This window comes from Asterias rubens, chromosome 5 (assembly GCF_902459465.1).
Source record: "Asterias rubens chromosome 5, eAstRub1.3, whole genome shotgun sequence".
Lineage (NCBI taxonomy): Eukaryota > Metazoa > Echinodermata > Asteroidea > Forcipulatida > Asteriidae > Asterias > Asterias rubens.
The window spans coordinates 19,734,244-19,751,034 of record NC_047066.1 but is presented as its reverse complement, the minus strand read 5'-3'; the positions used below and the strand labels follow the sequence as shown (position 1 = coordinate 19,751,034).

Here is a 16,791-nt window from a genome sequence, read left to right as displayed (position 1 = left end):
TGTCTATTCTGACATAGATTTGTGAACCAGCATAATGTCTGACACTCTCTAAAATTACCAGAAAGTTCAATTTGGAACTGGGTGAAAATTCTGTCACCATGGTCCTGTGGTTACTGCAGGACTTGCAATCAAAAGGTTGTGGGTTCAAATCCTACCAAACTCAAAAGCTGATTTCACAATGTCTAGTATAAGTACTGTCGTCTGGTGGAAATAAATGTTGTCTGGTTGTATTGATTGGTTACTGAATCACAATATATTGATTTATGCAACTCATAAACATAGACAATAAATCAATGTTTGTTTGAGATTTCAACTTTGCTAGCTTGGTGTTTATATTCTCTTGTGGGAGTTTGCTGAGTTCCCTTGATGGGAAGCTCATAAAGGAGCTTAACAGAATTGGTTAGTAACAAAATAAAAAAGGTCATAGATTTTCATCAAACTTACACGGTCTAATGATGATGACAGTTAAAGAAAACATCCCTTGAAATATTTATGATTGAAATGTCATATTTGGTGAGAAATAAATAATCTAATTTCGCATGTGGAGTTTATTGCTCAGTGAGCGTTTCATTCATTTTTTTTCTTCCATCGATGTCATGCAAAATGTGTAATCAGTTTTTCACTATTCTCTCGTGACCCAGATGGTCGATCGATCTCAAACTTCTACACTCTACAGGTGTGTCAGTTTATCTTTATGGTGGATTACATAGAGTGCTTACACTGCCATCAACTGTTTTGTTAGCAAAACAAATTCTGTAATGTTCCTTTAAATGTTTTCGGGAATTTACCTTTCATTGGAGAGTGGGTTCAGCAGTCTTGCATGTAGTTAGATCTCTTCATCTTCTTTGGATATGGTGAGCTTTTACTGCAACACAAACAAAGTGCAAACTTGACAACTTCTGTTTAAAAAAAAACATTATTTGGTTGAACAAAAAAATCCAAGCATAAAAAATTATTATATTACTTGGGTGGGATTCGAACCCACCCAAGCAATTTGCCACTGATTTATTTTCAAAGAACTCGGGAAAGCACTGAGTGTAGAGTGCTTATCTCATACATCAGTGGTATGGGTAAAACAAAAACACAAACAATCTTTATCCCCGATAAATTTAATTAAATTTTGGTCGAGTAAACATTTTGAGCGAGAAGCCCTGTGGTTTTGTGGAGTTTTCCCTCCAATTTCGAGCCCTGACACTGTTTGTTAAAGGGATCTTACATCGGTTGTTCTTGTAAACCACATATCCATTCTCCCCTTCTAGAGTTTTCTGTAATCCAGCTGATGTTCTCAACTGCTTTAAAGGCAGTGGACACTATTGATAAAACTCAAAATAATTATTATCATAAAACCTTTCTTGATTACGAGTAATGGGGAGAGGTTGATAGTATAAAACATTGTGAGAAACAACTCCCTCTGAAGTGACGTAGTTTTCGAGAAAGAAGTAATTTTCCACAAATTTGATTTCGAGACCTCAGATTTAGAATTTGTGGTCTCGAAATCACACATCTGAAAGCAGACAACTTTGTGTGACCATGGTGCGACAAGGGTGTTTTTTTTTTCATTAATATCTCCCTTGCGTTCCTTGCAACTTCGACGACCGATTGGGCTCTAATTTTCACAGGATTGTTATTTTATGCATACGTTTAGACAAACTAACTGTGAAGCCTAGTCTTTGACAATTACCAGTAGTGTCCAGTGTTTTGAGGTACACTGTAACTTGCAGATGCGATTTGAGGCATTGCAGGTACAATTTCAAGTGGAATTAGTTGTGCGTTGCGACCGTTGGCGAACATTGGAAACTTTACACGAACACATTTCTGAGGTGTTGGCGAGTGGTTTTTAAAATAGAGGGCAAGCATACGCTATTATTTTTTTGTCACAAACATAATTACAGTGGATATTCAATAATGTACAGATTTGAAATAACTAAGTCCATTAGTTGATGTCACATGATGTACAGCTAAGAGGATATACATACAGCAAAAACAAAGTTAAAAAGAAAAATTACGTACGGTGTCACCATCTTCATTTTAGGGCGCCGCCATAATTATTGACATTACTAGTGCACACAAATCGTTCCAAGCGAACAGTTGCGCTACGTTTGCGCTAGTGGAACGCACCCCATGAAAAGTTGTTCTTCAGAGAACTGTCTTGCTATTGTACTCTTCTTAGTTCTGAAAGGAACTGTCCTGCTTTTTTGTTATCAAAACCAATTCTGTAACGTTCCTTGAACACATCTTATTCATGCATAACAATTTTCACAACTCTGTCCGTCTTTCAATTGCTACCGCCAGAAAGAGTTTCAAACTTCCCACCCCAACTCGCTAAAGGCTAATTCTAATTAAGGCAAAACATCAGTTTGGGGGTACCCCCCCCTGCCCCCCCCCCCCCACAGTTTCGCCAATGGGTTATGATATTAATCACTGTTACATATTTGGTTTGCGGTAACACAATGTGTGTATCTACTTGCCAGGTAGAGTTTGTTCTTAGAGAACTGTCTTTCTTTATTCTACTACCGCGGAGTATATTTATCAGATGTGTGGGAGACTTCTAAGTTCTGAAAAGAACTGTCCTGTTTAAAAAAAAATTTCTATTGCTGTGTGGAGGGGATCGGCACCGTATTAAGGATGCTCAGGCTGATGCAGTTTGGCCATGTGGAGAGAAAGGAGGATGCAGACTGGGTAAAGAGGCGTACCAGCGTAATTGTGGGTGGGTTCACACCAAATGCGCAAGACGTTGCAGAGCTCCAGGCAGGTAAAATGCAAATGCTTGGAGTTGTTGCAAGGGACGCGACAGACAGGGCCAAGTGGAGGAGAGCCACAGGGAGAAAGCAAGCAAACCCAGAACAGACTGGACAAACGGCATTAAAAACGTCATGAGGATGATAATGTTTTTGATTAATGGAAATTAGGTGTTTGATTGCCCAGAACCATTTCTTTGCACCTCACTTGCCCCCCTGCCCCAATTATAGAGTCAAGGGAAAAACGACAGCCTTAAAGCCATTGAACACTTTCGGTAAACAGTATTGTCCAAAGGCCCACACTTCGTGTATCACAATATATATATAAAAAAACAAAACTGTGAAAATTTAGGCTCAATCGGTCATCGGAGTCGGGAGAAAATAACATGAAAACCCACCCTTGTTTCCGCACGTTTCGCCGTGTCATGATGTGTTTAAAATAAATCCACAACTCTCGATATCGAGAATTGATAATTGTTTTAATGTTTTCTCAAAAAGTAAAGCATTTCATGAAATAATATTTCAAGAGAACTCTTTCACCATTACCTTCTGTAAACCCTGTTAGTTATTTGTAAATCCCCCCCCCCCACAGAAGTGTGGATGGGGTCTACTTCACTCTACAGGGTGTCTCAAAAAAGACTATACACTTTTGAAATGGCTGCAGAATGAAAAATATACGATTCTGGGTAAAACGGTTTGGATGTATGGATAGCTTATGATCTCAACTTTTATATGACACAAAAAACTGCGATAATAATGTATGCCTGGGTGAGCACTGGTCACTTATGTGAGGGTATGAAAATTAGGCTGCGCAGGAATTAGCCTTTTGAGCTTACAAAATTGATGGTGATATGATTGCACTCAGTTTGTGTTTGCTGAATGAATTATTTTATGGGTTTATTTAACCATTTGTTTTATGCGTGAGTAAACAGGAATTGCATTTTTTTCTTGTAGTATTTTAACTTTCTCAGTAGTGTGTTCATAGGAGTCAGGATGGGGTGATGGTAGGCCCCCTACATGTTGCATGCAATTTCCGTGTTACAAACTTTTTTTGTTCACATCTGTCACTTTGAATAAAAACATTCACCCCACATTTCAGTTATAGAGGAGTTGAACATTTCATTTGTTTTTCTTAATAACCAGACGGGAATTACATAAATTGATTATTCAAATATGGGTTGTTGAAAGAAGGAAAGTCAAAGATGTTGGCTATTTGTTCTTCAGGTTACCCATTGACCTGAAGTAGCCGACGTCTTGTAAGCTACAAAGGACTACCTCTCACAAAGGGAAGGCTAATTCCTGCGCACGCTAATTTTCATACCCTTCACAAAAGTGAGCAGTGCTCACCCAATCAAAAAATATTTTCGCAGCTATTGGTGCCATATCAAAGTCCAGTCCATAAGCTATCCGTACACCCAAACCTTTCCCTACAGAATCATTTACTTTTAATTCGGCACTCATTTTAAAAGGTTTTTAGTTTTCTTTGAGACACACGGTACTTACCGGTAGAGTCGAATTACTAATTTGCACATTCCTTATTCCGCGAAGCAATAATGCAAAGACTTTCACACACACAATAGTGCCCTCCACCGTCCTACCCACAACGCCCCGTGACATGCCTGCCACGGAGTCGTCTTCTTTTCGATGAGCCCTACCAAATGTAAGCACCCAAGGACTGAGTATGTGGGGAAGAAAGGAGGGATATTCTACCGGTAAGTCGAATTACTTATATGCATAGACTGGCACCGAGGAAAGGCAGTGGGTTTACGCAGTACTACTGCATGTCTTAAGGGGGCGTATGACCTCGGCGCGCTCAAAAGTTCAGAGAACGCTTCGGGCCACTTAGCCCGATAGTGGTCCATGCCCGAACGGACAGGGGGTGTCGTCCCCACGGGTGAACAAAACATTAATAAGTATTTTTAGCACTGTAATACCGTGGAAAACTCACCTAAACACGTGACTGGTGAGGTGGAACTTGTGTCGAAGCGCACAGGACGGCCTGCCCCACTAACTGCGCCCGGAAGTGCTGGAGGGCATTGCGGACCGCCAGCATTTCCAGGACATTAATGTGGGTTGTGTGCTGTTCCGTGCCCAACACCCCCGCTATCTGGCGGGGGGTCGAGGGTCGCCCCCCCACCCAACAGTACAGACACGCGTTGGTGCCGACGGTCGCTGACGGCCGGGGCGGGCGGAACACTCGACCTTGCGTGAGGTTGGCGTCCTCCACCCACCATTGGAGGTGGGGGGGGGTCAGCCAAGGCGTGGTAGGCACTGGGAGGTTGACTTAATGACGGCTGGGTCGGAAGTAGGAGAGGAGATTGAGCTGGCTAGGCCTCATCCTCGGCCTGCAAAAATCGATCAGACCTACCATGCTGGCCATAAGGCCCAGTAATCTGAGCCAAGCCACCGCCGGCGCCACCGTAGCCCGAAGGAAAAGGGCCATACACTGACGCAGGTTCTGTACCCGTTCCGCCTAAGGGCGGGCCAGCCCCCTTCGAAGGTCGAGAGCCGCACCAAGAAAGGTGGGCACCTGAGAGGGGATCGGGTGCGATCTCTCGGTGTTAACCAGGAACAATAGGCTGGACGTGAGGTGCCAAGTAATCATCAGCGCCGCGTCCGTTGCCTCCCGCGATCAGCCCACGATTAGCCAATCGTCGGGGTATTGGAAAATCAGCAGTCCTCGCCTCCGAAGTGCTGCCCCGATCGCCCACAAATTAGTATAGGGTTCTGTTGTAGAGGAAGCGCAGAAATTTGCGGTGTTCGGTCCTGATGGGAACACGTAGGTAAGCGTCTCGAAGGTCCAAACTCGCACCCCACGCAGGTGTATCGATTGACTCGAGGATTGCCCGCAGTGTTTCCATGCGAAGGTGCTTTGGGCAGATAAATTAGTTTAGGGGCTTTAAATTTAGGATCGGCCACCAAGTGTGCGCCTCCTTCTTCGGCACTAAGAAGAAAGTGGACATGAACCCGTTCGCATCCCCTGGTCGGGGACAACGCGCACCGCCCGCTTAATGAGAAGGGAACTGATCCCCCTGTTCGACTTGAGAGGGTCGGACGGGATGGGCGTTGGCCGCGTCAGCATGTCCGATGGGGGGTCCTCTTGAACTCGAGTGCGCAGCCGCACTAGATCGTCTCAAGGACCCACCTGTCGGACGTGATCTGAGCCAAGGATCCCAAAAAATTCCTGAAGGCGGCCTCCCAAGGGTCCGTCGGCAGGAGGTCGCCTGGAGACAGGGAAGTCACTTCCGCCACGCCCCGGGGGCGGACGCACGGAAAACCCGACTGGGCCCGCTGCTGGCCTTAGGTGGGCGTGCGTGTATTTGCTGCTCCTTGGTTCCCACGAAACCCACCAAGGGCAGGTCTCTGTGGATGCGGCGGGGAATAGCAAACGAGGCTTGTTTGTGTTTCCTCGCCGCTGGTGCGGAGGACTGCGGTTTCTTGAGGTTGATCTTGTCAGTGGCCTTAAGGCGTCTGGCCTCGGCCTCCATAGATTCTTTGAACTGCCCGTCAGGGGGAGCGCATTAAGCCACTTGCGTGCCCCTAGGGACGGAAGGAACAATGCATCTAGGACGTTCGCCCTACGGGCCAAAGAGGCTAGGGTAAATTGATCCAGGACGGTGCGCAGCCCGTTATCCAGACAATGGAGGGCCGCCACCATCATATCAGCCGGGACCGCAGAGTCCTCATCGCCGGCCAGCGTGAGGTATTCAGACAAGAGAAGCAAGAAGGACGATGTGCGCATGTCAAGTTCATTTCCCTGATTACCTCCTCCATTTTCCCCCGCGCTTTGTTGACAAAGGGAAGTTTGGATGAGGTTGACCGGGGTCGAAAAATATTTATCAAAATCCCCGCAGGGAACCGATAACATGAATCAGCCCGCTTGGGGTAAGCAATCCAAGAAGACGCTGACATAATGCCCTCTATGCGATCAGTACATACGCGATCACGCGGCATAGCCGGGAAAATATTCAAGCTCCTCGGAGCAGGGCTCTCTCAGAGGAAACCTGAGTGACAGGGATGCCCAAGCAACGGGTGAAACCCGAAGACGAGGTTGGGCCCTGTGAGTGGGGTGTTCCGGGGGAATCCCAGGTACCTGACTCTGCACCATCAATCCTTTTCGCCATGGCTAGCGCCTCACAGCCTATGGCGTGGGTGGGTGTCGTTCGGGTTGGATAACCTCGTAAAAGACTATCACCGACCGTCGTGGGGGAATCTACGTGGTCGGTGCGGGCCGGGTACCCTGAGCCGTGTGGAGGGGGAATGCCCTCCGGCTTCAGAGACCCCGAGGCGTTGCTGGGAGAGGGGGCGGTGCGCTTCGGAATGGAGCCACTCTTTGCCCTGCCTCTCTTGGTCGCTGCCCCGGCACCGGTTTTCTTGGCCGTGCCGGGGCGTTTGACCTTCGATGGGTTGACCCCGCACACTGACCGAAGAGGGGGAGCGGGAAGCATCCCCTCTTTGATCGGTGGGTACCCCGGGCGTCGCAGCCGACAGAGGCTGCGGGGGGCAGTTGAAGGGCTGCGAGCCAGGCGACGGAGTGTCATCGGCGCAGCCCTCCGAGAGCTCCGACTGTCCCGGGGGAACGAACGTACATGTAACCCCAGTATTGACAGTCGAAGCCCTCCCCAATTTCTTTACACTACTCATAATTTAATTCAAAGAAATCAAACTATTTTATTTCTACAACAACTCTCTACAACAACTATAACTCTACAACTTCTAGTCTTTATAAAAAAGCTCTCAGCAAAGGATAAGGTGCTTTTATTTTATCACAAAAACGGTGAACTGTTGGACACAGATTTATTGCGTCTTTACCCACTCGTGGCTAAGAGAAAAGAGGACGACTCCGTGGCAGGCATGTCGCGGGGCGTTGTAGGTAGGACGGTGGAGGGCGCTATTGTGTGTGTGAAAGTCTTAGCATTATTGCCTCGCGGCATAGGGAGTATGCAAATTAGTAATTCGACTCTACTGGTAAGTAGAGTGAAGTAGACTTTCTGAACTTTTAATTTGTTTCTGTTCCGAAAGTGTATAATGGTTTTAAACCGACATGATGATATTAATTTTTTTGATACATGGAAATCAGGTGATTGCCCTAAAACAGTTTCTTTGCATCTCACTTGTCCCGGGCCCTGCCCCTGCCCCCAATTTTAGAGTCTACCAATAGGTAGAACTACCAAGGGCAAGTGATAATGAATTTGAATGAAAGAACCTAGGATTGACTCACACTGGATCCTCTTAACCCCTTTAAATAAGCCCAGTTCTCTCTTATCTCTTCAGTCTCCTGACGATGACGAGAGCTAGCTAGTTGTAACGTTGAGACCAATTCTAGAACTGACTCCGTGGTAGTTAACAGTTAATTACGATCCTATAAGCTATAATTAGTAGTCCCAGCCAATTTTCGGTTACAGCTCAATAGTCAGAAGGTTCGATGGTCCAAAGGTTTGTTTGTCCGAAGGTTCGTTAGTCCGAAGGTTCAATTAAATAGTCCAAAGGTTCGATAGTCCTAAGGTTCAATAGTGCCAAGGTTCGATAGTCCGAAGGTTCGATAGTCCTAAGGTTCGATTGTCCTAAGGTTCAATAGTCCGAAGGTTCGATAGTCCGAAGGTTCAATTCAATAGTCCAAAGGTCCGATAGTCCAAAGGTTCGCAAGTCCGACGGTTCGATAGTCCGAAGGTTCAATAGTCCGAAGGTTCGATAGTCCGAAGGTTCGATAGTCCTAAGGTTCAATAGTCCGAAGGTTCGATAGTCCGAAGGTTCGATAGTCCTAAGGTTCAATAGTCCGAAGGTTCAATAGTCCGAAGGTTCGATAGTCCTAAGGTTCAATAGTCCTAAGGTTTAATAGTCCTAAGGTTCATTAGTCCGAAGGTTCAATACTCCGAAGGTTCGATAGTCCTAAGGTTCGATAGTCCGAAGGTTCAATTCAATAGTCCAAAGGTTCGATAGTCCGAAGGTTCGATAATCCTCAGGTTCAATAGTCCGAAGGTTCGATAGTCCGAAGGTTCGATAGTCCTAAGGTTCAATAGTCCGAAGGTTCAATAGTCCGAAGGTTCAATAGTCCGAAGGTTCAATAGTCCTAAGGTTTAATAGTCCTAAGGTTCATTAGTCCGAAGGTTCGATAGTCCAAAGGTTCGATAGTCCTAAGGTTCGATAGTCCTAAGGTTCGATAGTCCGAAGGTTCGATAGTCCGAAGGTTCGATAGTCCGAAGGTTCGATAGTCCGAAGGTTCAATAGTCCGAAGGTTCAATAGTCCGAAGGTTCAATAGTCCAAAGGTTCAATAGTCCGAAGGTTCAATAGTCCGAAGGTTCGATAGTCCTAAGGTTCGATAGTCCGAAGGTTCGATAGTCCGAAGGTTCAATAGTCCGAAGGTTCAATAGTCCGAAGGTTCAATAGTCCGAAGGTTCAATAGTCCGAAGGTTCAATAGTCCGAAGGTTCGATAGTCCGAAGGTTCGATAGTCCGAAGGCTCGATAGTCCTAAGGATAATAGTCCGAAGGTTCAATAGTCCTAAGGTTCGATAGTCCTAAGGTTCGATCGTCCTAAGGTTCAATAGTCCTAAGGTTCGATAGTCCTAAGGTTCGATAGTCCGAAGGTTCGATAGTCCGAAGGTTTAATAGTCCGAAGGTCCAATAGTCCGAAGGTTCAACAGTCCGAAGGTTTGATAGTCCGAAGGTTCGATAGTCCAAAAGTTCAATAGTCCCCAAATTGACAATACGGTCCAATAGTCCGAATTCACAATAAGGTTCAATCGTCAACCTTTTTATTGCAATTCGGACTACCGAACCTTCACACCAGTGAACCTTCAGATCAATGAACCTTCGGATTAATAAACCTTTGGACTATCGCATCAAATGTTCGGACAAACCCTATTTCATTTTCGGACTATTAACCCCCCGTTTTGGGAAATTTGTGGGTTCAGACTATCGAGCCCTCGGACTGTTGTACCTTCGGACTAACGAACCTTCCAACTATCTATACCTTCTATACCTTCTGCCTGGGTAGTAGTTAAAACCAGGACAGTTCTTTTTAGAACTGAGAAGTCACCCGAAAATCCGATAAATCTACTCAGCAGTAGTAGAATAAAGAAAAACAGTTCTCTAAGAACAAACTCTACCTGGCAAGTAGATACACACATGGTGTTACAGGAAACCAAATATATATTGATACCTCACCATGCAATGCCTCACATCATATAGGACTATAGGATAGATTTGTTTACTAACAACCATTTTAATGTTCACTTTTCCTTACCTTTAATTACCGGTCTCATAGTGCACTATTAGTAACGTCCTCATCTTGGTTGTTTATCCATGATTCCTTGATACGTAGAATGCCTTGATGTCTCTGATGTTTCCATTGTTGTCCTCTGAAGCATTCAAGACTCTAGTGAAATTGATTTGCTACACACTTAGTTGAGGAACATCATGTTTCTCATGCTATAGGCCCCTAAAAGGTTAAAGGAAACATTACTCATTAGGGCGCAAGAAAAAAAAGCAATTGTAAAATGAATTTCTCTTCCTGTGGCCAATTTCGCAAAGAGCTAAGATAGAACTTAACTCTTGTTGAGATAAATTTTAATGCTTGGTGAAATGTCAATGAGAATTATGTATTGGAAAGCAAGTCTTAACAAATGCTTCGCAAATTCACTCCTTCATGTGCAGTTCCTTATGGAAGTGGTGAGGGGGGGGGGGGCAAAACAGCAAGAAACAAAATGCGGGGGATTGGGGGACAGGATCTTGAGGGTGTGGGGAAAAAGGACACTGATGATAGTCTGCCCAATTAATGTGCTTTAAGTGCTTCTGAATAACAAAGCTAATTATAGCCAACACCTTCAAGTGGCCTTCAGGCCTTCTGTGTCAGGCAGCTTGAATAACAAAAAGATATAAACAAATCTTACATGAATGTTTGGATGTTGTTTTGCTTAGAGAAAATGGTCTCTATCTTCTGAAAAGTTAAAAAGCAGACTGTTTGTTTGAGGTTCAACATCAATCGCGGGTAACCTTGACGGATCCAATTTCACCACAAACCCTGGCAAGCCTGGTGTTTAAAGGCAGTGGACACTATTGGTAATTACTCAAAATAATTATTAGCATAAAACCTACTTGGGAACAAGTAATAGGGAGCTGTTGATAGTATAAAACATTGTGAGAAACGGCTCCCTCTGAAGTAACATAGTTTTTGAGAAAGAAGTAATTTTCCACGAATTTGATTTAGAGATCCTCAGATTTAGAATTTGAGGTCTCCAAATCAAACATCTGAAAGCACACAACATTGTGTGACAGGGCGTTTTTTCTTTTATTATTATCTCGCAACTTCGACGACCAATTGAGCTCAAATTTTCACAGCTTTTTTAGTGTATGTGTTAAGATACAACAAGTGAGAAGACTGGTTTTTGACAATTACCAATAGTGTACAGTGTCTTTAATTGATTTCACGAGATAATCATTTCGGATGAGCGAGGAATGTCGAGTGGGAGGGTAGGGAATTTTGTTCTGTATTTTACATAGCAAGGCTTTCTTTCAGTTTGTCCGTCTGCCTCCAGCCCCTATTCCTATTAAGGCCGGCCAAGCGGACCATTTCTGTTCTGCCCCTTTGGACCAGTCTGTAATGAGCAAAGGGGGTTAGTAGGATGAGCTTACTTGTTTTCTTTGTTTCCAGGCGGGCAGCTGTCAGCTTGCTAAGGTGGGCAGCTGTCGTAGGCCATACTAGAAATATTCATCATCATTGAACAGCATCAAGTCGTCATCGTCGAAGCACTTGAAAGATGACCTAGCGATGCAAAGGCAAGTGAAGATATCAACGTCAGCCGTCCTGTTTTTAGTGATTTATAAAAGCTGCAGTACATATAACTCCTTGTGACACAGCCAGCTGTATTTTTGTCGAGATAGTCAGTTTCACTGACATGAGCAATGAGCAGTTGGGTTCACAGTTATGGCTGTGACCCATGGCGTAGTAAGAGACTTTCTTGGACAAAGGGTGGCAGCAAATGCTGGGTAAATCCAATGTTCTCAAAATTATGCGCATGTCTACTTCTAGAAACTATGTATATAAGGCTCCCCTGTGAGCCTTATAGGGGTCTAGTATTTTTATTTTTCAAATCAGCGTTGATAGGTGAAAGTATTATGACCGTTAGCCAGCAATAACTGAAGTTTCTTTTGTACTACACTACCAAAACTTTCCACACATACTCAATATACATCAATAATGCTTGTATTTCCTTTTTGTTGAGTGAAATTAAAAAACATGGTCAAAAAATACAATTTTCTGCTCGGTACTAACTGTTGTTTTTCTGCCGCATCGCACGTTTTTTGACTTCTCAATATGCTCAATGCTCTATCTTTTGGTCACTCGACCACCAAGCGCTGTACACCAGCCTACTGCCGCACAGGTTTGTAACACCACTCTCACAGAATGGTTTAGTCCGACTCGGCCGCGGCTCGGCAGTTCGTCGATCTACATGTAGTAGGCTGCATAATGCCATTAACCGGATATTCGAATTATTCGCGCAGGCCTAGTAAGTAAACACTGTAAATTTACCTGGTAAGTCTACTGCCACCTAGCGTTGGAAAGTCTCCCATTATGCAAAGTTAGTTTTAAGTGGTTATTTTGAAACGGTCTCGAATCTCCTGAAACACTTGTGTGACAACTGTACGTTGAGGCTGTCATGAATCCTTTGGAACTTGGTCAAAAGATCAGGGTTGAAAGTCATACATGTCATACTGACAAAAAGTTTAAAGACACTGGATGTGTGGACACTAATTGTAACTGTCAAAGATCAGTCTTTGTCAATAGTGTCCACTGCCTTTAACCTAGATGCAAATTTCTTTGTGAGCATGTCGATATTATGGCATTTTCACCTTTTAGTAACCCTATGAACTTAGATTTCTCAGAATGTTCAGGAACAGTGTCCTCAGCACTAGAGAAGTAGACCACACAGAGCAGGTGAACAAATATCAGCTTACTATATTCACCAGAAAAGTTGGGGAGGTATAGCTTTCTGCTCTACCAGCCAGGCTTCCTAGATGCATGATACCCAAGCCTACATGAGTATATATAGACAAAAGGTGTAACTCTGTTCCAGCTAGCCCCAGGAGTAGGTTGCAACTACCCCTGGAAAAACATAATAGTGGACACCTTGAAGTGACCTTCAGGCCTTGGGTGTCTGGCGACTTGCTTACAATTTTGTATTTGTTTTTAACTGACTTAAAAAGTCTGAAAATTCTCATCCCTGGAAGATGCAAAATGCTCACTTTTTCAGAGGAAGGGATCAAATGTTTGTAGGGAAGAGTGAAATCATTCATGTGGATGAGTGCAGGAAAAACATGCGGTAAGATCAAGTGAGAGCATTGTATTGTATTACTACAGAGGCACAGCAAAATGAAAACTAAAGCCATGTTGAAGCCTAGTATCATCGGACTGTCTAAACTCTGTTGGAATGCATCTCAAATTAATGGTTGTTGATAAACATACCTGTTGATATGGAGAAGACATCGTTGAATCTCGACACCTGTCAGCTTCAAATCAGGCATCTTCGAGGGGTAGACTTCATTTGTCTGTAGCTAACACACTGTATGAACAAAATAATACAAACATATATCAATCAATCGATAAATTTGTATAAGGGTGTAATGTGGTTTTCCTTCAATTGCAGCAACAATGTGTTTTGATCACATCAACACAAGAGGGCACCGTTTCAAATAAAAACCAATTTTTTTCACAGGACTCGGCAAAGTACTGCGTATATAGTGCTATACACACATCGGTGTATGGGTAAAAAAAAAAAAATTAATAAAAACCAATTGGTTTGCATCTTTGTCACGCTGGGCACATTATTTTAAAACCACTTTGGTCTCCACAAAAACAGGATTACATCAACTTGAACGAATAGTTTTTGAATAATAAATAAAGGCACTACATTTTGTTGAAGCCACCACTAGAGTGTTAAATAATCATGTGACTAAACATTCTGCCGAGCATTCTGGAAAAAATACAGAGGTTTAAAGAAGCCATGTGCCTTATATCATTTTCTAATATATTTGGAGAATTTCTTTTTAATCCTCATATCAATATTTATTATTAATAGTATCACTTAAACATCGGCTTGGTGATTCAATTATAAAACTGTTCAATTAACGCTTTATTATAAATGTTAAGAGAAAAAAAAAGGAAAAAAAACTATAAAAAAAAATCAGATTTGAAAGCGCATCATTATTCACACTTTTTTTTATTTTGTTTCTATGAGGGGGGGGGGTAAATTATTATGGTAATTTTTAAAATGTCACAACAAATATTTTGAATAAAATGAAGACAACTGCTGGCTATAGAGTCATACACAAAGTCTAACAGAACACTTGTACTGTAGTTACTGCAGTATGGCTTCACCAGAACATCCCCCCCCCCCCCACAGTAGTGTGGATGGGGTCTACGAACGAATACTTACCGGTAGAGTCGAATTACTAATTTGCATATTCCCTATGCCGCGAGGCAGAAATGCTAAGACTTTTACACACAATAGCGCCCTCCACCGTCCTACCCATAACGCCCCGCGACATGCCCGTCACGGAGCCGTCCTCTTTGCCTTAATTATAATATTAGTGAGTTATTATTATTATACTATTAATATTATTATAGTATACCAAAAATTCATCATTTTTATAAATGTTTGGGCATAACCTACGACAGGAAACTTTATTCTCACATGATTAAGCCTGACGAAAATACAGACCCTGAGTAAACAGCAGAGCTTCTGTCACCGCTGGAGCTTGCACAGTCTGTCTCTCGGTAAACGGGAAGCAAAGTTGGGGTCGAAAACATGTTGTGAGTCAGTGTAGTGCCCAAAATGTCCCAAAATTCCCAGGTTCAAATTCCTTTACATTTACAACGAAAACATCGTTGTGAACGTTGTGAAAAACGAAAAACAAACTAGTAACTCACCATGAACTTGTTGTGGTGTAGATGTGTCCTTGAAACTCAGTAAATGGTAAAACCTTGAATTTGCTGGAGAGGAATGTGAGAGACTGTACACAAATGGTTCATTCATTTTGTTCTTTAAAAATGGCGGCGGTGCAATGTGCTTGTGTGTGTCACGTGATCATAATATGCACTGCGACATTGAAAACAACTGAGGGCGTCCTCTACTCATTATTGGACACAGTAGAGTCGATGGGTGTCACGAGGGTGAACCCCCGTACATTTAAATAAAAGTCTTATTCAACCAACGCTAAATTGTACATAGTTTATTAATAATTTTTATATTATATTTTGAATATTGTTCAAAAATACACAAACAATATTTAGAAGTCCCCCGCTCATTAAAAACAAAAACAAACAAAAAATGCATTGACATAATATTGACTTCAGTTTTCCTGAATTCTATTTTATTGGGGTATTAATTACGGGGTCCCCCGAGCCTTACGGTCGGTATCGGATGCAATTATGTCCTCTATGCAATACTATCCGGAGAACATTATTGCATATATGCAATAATATCTATGCAATAATGTCCGCCGGACGGTTTTGCGAAAAAGTTTCCATACCACTTTTTCATTCGATATGAAATAATAGTATTTAATTTACCTTTCAATGAGATATCCCTTTTTGTAAAAATGAGTGAAAAAGTGGTGGCGCCATACGGAAAGTTGGTTTAGCAATGCAATCGTGTCCGCCTGGACGCTGCTGCATAATGCAATTGTGTCCGCCCGGACACATTTGCATATGCAGTTGTGTCCGCCCCGTGCAAAACCGTCCTTGCAGTAAATTTAAAGCCCTTGGTTGACGGAACACGTTCGCCATTTATTACAAGCTTAGTATAAGTGCATGTCATGAAGGACATGGGAAATGTTTAGCCGTTGGGTATTCGCTGCAATCATAAAATACGTGAATATTCATGTTTCATATTATGTAGGTTCAGTGCATGCACGCTCGCTTCATAGGGGGGGGGGGGGGCAGGGGGACGTGTCCCCCACCTTTTGGAGGGTGGGGGACACAATCAAATGTGTCCCCCCCCCCCACTTTTTGACAACCTTTATCATGAAGCCCAAGTTTTGCACTGTGTAAGACGAAACCCTGTGTCCCTATATGGGCATTAATCCTGTGGGCAAAGAATGACACAATATCCCCCCTCAAAATTGGCCCTAGGTTGCATCACAGAGCATCTAGAATGCAAAATTTTCCCGGGCCCTTTATCAGGCCCGCACCCGCTCGCCGTAAAGGCTTCTCAAACGCATGCTCCATCGTTGACAGATTTGCACCTCCCCTTGAAAGAGTGGAAGGGACGTGTATCCAACCCCACCCCACCCCATTTTCGAAGGGTGGGGGACACAGAATCAATATTCCCCGTCTCGTTTGACCACCTTTATCATGAACATCGTGTTGTGAACTGTGGAACTGTGGAGCACTGGAACACAATATTGTTTTGTTTCGTTTGCCTCTTGGCCGCTATTCTATTCATCCTATGTCTCTCCACTGCAGGCTGGAGGAAGGCCTCTCCATCATTGTACCATCTCGGTCTTTCCTGTGCGCGTCGCATCCATGTGACGGTTCCACCCTCTGTGATGTCGTCCACGCCGGGCCCTTCTACGTCTCGTATGTGTTCTCGGGGTCCATTCCGTAATGCAATGTGTCCATCTTTTGTCATGGCGTCTTGCAAGGTGGTCTGCCCAACTCCATTTCTTTGTTTTCATTTCCTGTATGATGTCCCTGGCATTATGTTTGTCTTCGTATGTCCTCATTCTGATCCTGTCCTTTCTTGAAATTCCTACCATGATCCTTTCCATTGCTCTTTCTGTGACTCTCAGTTTCTTTTCCAATTTCTTAGTTGATGTCCATGTTTCTTCCTCTCGTACAAAAATTAGTACTTCCAGCAATGCTCTTGAATCAATCCGGTACTAAAAATGCTAGAGAGACGCAGTTTGTACCTGCGTCATCCTGGCATCCGGCCGAGCGAAACGAACTCAACAAGCCTTTCTACGGGATTTTTGTGCACAGAGAAAATCAAAAGTACAACGGGTCAATTTGACCCAAAATCATTGCCCAATCTAAACAAGTTCAGCACCATTGG

At 43.5% G+C, this 16,791-nt stretch overlaps 2 long non-coding RNA genes across 2 annotated transcripts in view; both read right to left on the bottom strand.

Moving 5' to 3' along the window:
- LOC117290769 overlaps window positions 1-10,000 on the bottom strand; it is a 33,345-nt gene extending 23,345 nt beyond the window's left edge. Inside the window, exons 1-2 of the long non-coding RNA XR_004519076.1 lie at window positions 9,984-10,000; window positions 789-865 (exon numbers count right to left, since the gene is read on the bottom strand). This is a non-coding gene — a long non-coding RNA (uncharacterized LOC117290769). The remainder of the gene's footprint in view (window positions 1-788; window positions 866-9,983) is intronic.
- A 1,379-nt stretch (window positions 10,001-11,379) lies between these two features.
- On the bottom strand, window positions 11,380-14,777 carry LOC117289972. Its single transcript, XR_004519013.1, has 3 exons — window positions 14,667-14,777; window positions 13,203-13,291; window positions 11,380-11,501 (listed from the first exon to the last, which is right to left on the bottom strand). It is a non-coding gene; the product is annotated as an uncharacterized LOC117289972 (long non-coding RNA).
- Window positions 14,778-16,791: the final 2,014 nt, after the last annotated feature.